The following is a 5,406-nucleotide window of genomic DNA, read 5'->3' on the forward strand; positions in this document are numbered from 1 at the left end:
GGGATATTGATGAAGATGTTAGCCATAGAATCAAAGCAGGGTGGATGAAGTGGTGGCAAGCATCTGGTGTCCTATGTGACAAAAGGGTACCACAGAAGCTAAAAGGCAAGTTTTATAGGACGACGATTAGACCTGCTATGTTGTATGATGTAGAATGTTGGCCTACGAAAAGACGACATATTCAACAGATAAGTGTCGCAGAAATGCGTATGTTGCGTTGGATTTGCGGTCATACAAGAAGGGATCGAGTTCGGAACGATGATATACGTGATAGATTAGGGGTAGCACCAATTGAAGAAAAGCTTGTCCAACACCGGTTGAGATGGTTTGGACATGTCCAACGGAGACCTTCAGAGGCAACGGTGCGTAATGGAATCCTAAGCCAGGATAGTAACGTGAAGAGAGGCAGAGGAAGACCGAAGTTGACTTGGGTAGATGCAATAAAAGAAGACTTGAAAGGATGGAATATACCCAAAGACTTAGCCTTAGATAGGAGTGCTTGGAAGACAGCTATTCATGTGCCTGAACCTTGATTGCTTCTGCTGGGTTTCAACTTTAGCCTACCCCAACTTGTTTGGGACTTAAATGCTTTGTTGTTGTTGTTGTTGTTGTAGGCTAATACTTACTAGATGTTGTTCACCACGTTTGAAAACAAGAGCTCCAGAGTCTTGTGCCTGACGTATGATAGTCTTTCAAATTAGTTTTTTCTTGTTTAGGCTAATACTTACTAGATGTTGTTCAAAATTGGCTTGCCGTGATCTGCTCGCCACCAACCCCTACCCTGCTTGCCGCCAACCCCTAACCAGCCGACACGCTGTTCAAGCAGCACCTGTAGCAGGCCACGCCTACCAAGGACATCCAGAAAATCGTCTGCCGCAGCAGGCCATGCTTCCCTTTTAAAGGCCAGGATTCAATACTTGTTTCTGAGCAAAAATACATATGCAGTCATTATAAGTAATCATTTATTCAACTACTGTTAGAACTTGTATCTACTTTGTTCATTGAATTTAGAATTTGATCATATGAAATTTTCAGATGTATTTGCCACCCATATAACTATTGACCTCATATGTATAGGTATTGCCTTGATGGTGTTTCAGCAACTCAGGGGATAAATGGACCTTAATCAGCTTGGATTTGTATTGAATTTAGGAAATGCGCTATATGTTCTTTCTTTCTTCACAGAACAAATCAGTATCAGCAAAAACGTTTCATTTAGAGTGGCTTAAAGTTTTCTTATATGTGGATACCTGAAAAATCAACAATTAGCACTGATGCTTCCTGGTTCAGATCGTATTGATTTGAATTCCTTTGTTCTTGTGTTTGTGCAGAAAGTACACATGGCCGGGATCATTAGGCATTACAAGCTCCTTGAAATGGTTGCTGAGCAAGGAGTGGAATTTCATTCAAATGTACTCAACCTTTGTCGCGCCTATTCTGAATTTAGGCCGGTGCATGGAGATGGAGAGTGTTTCTACAGGAGCTTCATATTTTCCTACCTTGCAAAAATACAGTGACTATCTGATTCTTTTAGGCATTTATTTAAGAAGCTGATAAAGAAAGTATTGAGATGGAAGACACACAGCAGATGGAAGCATGTACCAACAATTAACATGGGTGAAGACTTCTAGATATTGTGTAATATATAATATGTAGATATTGGTTCATGAAAAATAAATATGAATTTTATTATTAATTGAATTATGGTTGCACTGTATCATCATGTATCGTTATATATTTAGTACAATATATATATATATATATATATATATATATATATATATATATATATATATATATATATATATATATATATATATATATATATATATATGAATTGAGATGTTTCCTCTGTTGTGTATGATTTTTTTAATATCTTGTTGATTGGCAAACAATATTTTCTTATAAATATTTTAGTTATTTGATTTGTCCGTAGCGTTAGCATGGTCATTATACTAGTAATTATAATCCCTCAAATATAATGGGCGGCCACGGATAATTGCCGTGTCTCACACTGCTGTATGAGGTGTTTAGACTTTAGAACTTGATAGTCAATAGACCATGTCATGTTACGTTCGCCATGCATGAACCGGCCTTACCCAACGTCGTTTATGTTCGTCATTTGTTTTGTGTTGACCTGTTCACTCGTCGCTGTAGTCAATGCCTCAAATCATGGCGTGGATTTGTTTGACGGATGAATTATGATGAGAGGGAAGTTAGAACATGCATGTGCGACTGGTGAGCGTAAACACACAGGTTGTCAACCTACAGCGTACTCAACTACACGTAGCCGGCACCTCTATAAATACGGGGAGATGCAACGATAAGCCCAACCCAACATTCTACCCTTAATCACTTGATAAGTAGGAATACAGTACATACTCGCCCTGCCATACAATAGTAGGGATTTGAATCACCACTTGTGTGCATAATATGGGTCGATCCATGACGATTCAGTGTTGTGCAGCTCTGTTACTGCCTGTGGCCCTCCTGTTCCTCGCAGGTAGCTCACCGGTGGTGGCTCAGCTTGAGCTCGGCTACTACAGCAAGACATGCCCAAACATCGAGGCGATCGTCCGCGAGGAGATGGAGAAGATCTTCTCGGCTGCACCCAACCTTGCTGGCCCGCTCCTCAGGCTTCATTTCCACGACTGCTTCGTCAGGGTAAGTTTTCTTTTCTGACTGAAGTTTCAAATTATATGACAACGTGGAACTCTTTTTTAATTTTTAAGTTATTATAACTTACAGAGGTATAACGTCGAATGACTGCTGGGTTGTGACGCGTGTGTGCTGCTCAACTCCACTGCGGCCAACCTGGCAGAGAGGGACGCCATTCCGAACAGGAACCGAGAGGGTGAAGGCCAAGCTCGAGGCTGCCTGCCCCAACACCGTTTCCTGCGCCGACGTCCTCACCCTCATGGTCCGCGACGCCGTTGTGCTGACCAAGGGCCCCTTCTGGCCGGTGGCGCTCGGGAGGCGAGACGGCAGGGTGTCCAGTGCGACTGAGACGGCCGATCAGCTGCCTCCGGCCTACGGAGACATACCTCTGCTCACCAAAAATTTTGCCTCGAAAGGCCTCGATACCAAGGACCTAGTTGTCCTCTCCGGCGTCCACACCCTCGGCACGGCGCACTGCCGGTCTTACGCCGGCCGGCTCTACAACTTCAGCAGCGCCTACAATGCAGACCCATCCCTCGACAGCGAATACGCCGACCGGCTGAGGACGCGCTGCAAGAGCGTCAACGACAAGGCCACGCTTTCCGAGATGGACCCCGGCAGCTACAAGACCTTTGACACGAGCTATTACCGCCACGTCACCAAGCGGAGGGGCCTCTTCCAGTCCGACGCCGCGCTCCTCACTGACGCCGCCACTAGGGACTACGTCCAGCGCATAGCCACCGGCAAGTTTGACGACGAGTTCTTTAAGGACTTCAGCGAGTCCATGATCAAGATGGGCAGCGTCGGCGTGATCACCGGGGAAATCCGGAAGAAATGCTACATCGTCAACTAAAAGAATTATCGGCTACTAGAGTGTATGATTTTAAAAAAAAAGTAAACTCACGCGATATATAGTAGGGCGCATATGTATCTGTTATTCATTTTGATGTATTAATTTATTGTTGTAAATTCGTTCCATGGTGGTAGATATACTAAAGCGCACATTATTATATATTGGGGTAATGTATATTTTTCAACCTTTAAGTTCCACAAAATGTGCTAGAGCTATTAGGGATTACACTTCACACTTCACTGTCGGGTTCTATGCCTAGGATCAGAAAAATGAATGTGAATCTTATTCACCTGACGGTGAAGGCTCCTATCACTGTTGGCTTGACCCACAACAGGACAATGATATATCACTGCCGGTTAGAGAAGAACTAGTTGTGGTTTAATCCACAGCCCATAATTGATTGTTAAGACTATCTCCAACAGCAGACGCATCACGGTACCCAAATGCAAAATGCCTGCTCCACGTTGCTTTATGGCAAAAACATGAGGTCCAACAGATGACGCAAACGGCGAACCCATTTTGGGTGGGAGGTGATGGAGAACGCAAATCTGCGTCGTCTCTCTCCTCGACCCAAATCTCCGGCGCCGTGGACGACGACGCGGCCAGGCGGGACCGAGACGGGGAGCGGCCGGCGCGGCCAGGCGGGAACACGGCGGGGAGCGGCCAGTGGGGCGAGGCAGACCGGCTCGGTGAGGCGGGTCCATGGCCGACGCGGCGAGGCGGTCCCGCGATGGGGAGCACCCGGCGTGGCCAGGCGGGACCGCGGCGGGTCCATGGCCGGCGAGACCACCACCACCACGCACCATGCCTCCCGCTTCCAGATTCAGACGCCACCGGCCGGATCCGGGAGAGGGAGGGCCAGGGAAGAAGAAGGGGAGGGAGGGCCGGATCTAGCCGGGAGAGGGAGGGAAGAAGGCAGGCGGCGTCCACGGCGAGCGCCGCGCCGGCGCGCAGCCATGCTGGGGGCGAGCACCACCAGCGCGCAAAGTTATTAGGACCGGACCGGACTTCGAACCGGTGAGGCCATCGGTTCACTGGTTCACTGGTCCAACCGTTAAGAACCGGTTGAACTGCCGGTTCGATTGTTTTGGACCGGATGAATTGAACCGGTTACAAATAATTCAAACCGGTGCCATATAATGCTATATAAGAGGTAATTAGCAACATATAGTTGATCACATAAATATATAAATAAGAGGATAAAAGCATAATTGCATAACCAACTTCCAACTAATCTACCCATAAGTACACAACACATACTCTAAAGTCTAAAATCAGCACGTGTTTGTTGACGATCCTTAATTCAAATAATCTGATCGTCAAAAGATAATAAAACGAATAATGCATTTATAGCAAGATAGGTCTTAATTTAACAAGTTTCACAAGTATTGATTCTAGAGTTGTTTTACAGGATATGTCAAAAATGTGCATGAAAAAAATAATATATGGAGCACTTACAAATTGATGCATAAATGACTAGAATAATAATTAAATATTCACCATTGTAAAATATCTTGAATACTAAAATGGAGTGTATCGTTGCAAAGTGCTCGTTGAGATAATTAAAATAAATATATGATTTGTTCCATTTAGAGTTAATCTGAGAAAATTATGAATTTTTTAAATTTAAAGGTGACGTCGTCCTGCACCAACAATGCCAAAAGTCAACAGAGCTAAGCCAGGCGCAACACCACCAGGCGTCCACGCATCCAATTCAAACTTCCAACGTGAGCAGCAGCCTAGTGGACCCACAGCTGGTAGGTGGACAGCGCACAGCCGCACACGCACTCCACATCTGCACTAGGACCACGTTGCAGCCTAACGCACGCTAGCAGAACTAGACCGGGATGGTTCACAAGGAACCGGCCGGTTCACCGGTTCGGTAAAAAACCGGC

At 45.5% G+C, this 5,406-nt stretch overlaps 1 pseudogene; it reads left to right on the forward strand.

Annotated features, from left to right (window-relative positions):
• Positions 1-2,433: 2,433 nt before the first annotated feature.
• Positions 2,434-3,511, forward strand: LOC136529594 (peroxidase 1-like; annotated as a pseudogene).
• The last annotated feature ends 1,895 nt before the right edge of the window (positions 3,512-5,406 follow it).

Source organism: Miscanthus floridulus, chromosome 19 (assembly GCF_019320115.1).
Source record: "Miscanthus floridulus cultivar M001 chromosome 19, ASM1932011v1, whole genome shotgun sequence".
Taxonomy (NCBI): Eukaryota; Viridiplantae; Streptophyta; class Magnoliopsida; order Poales; family Poaceae; genus Miscanthus; species Miscanthus floridulus.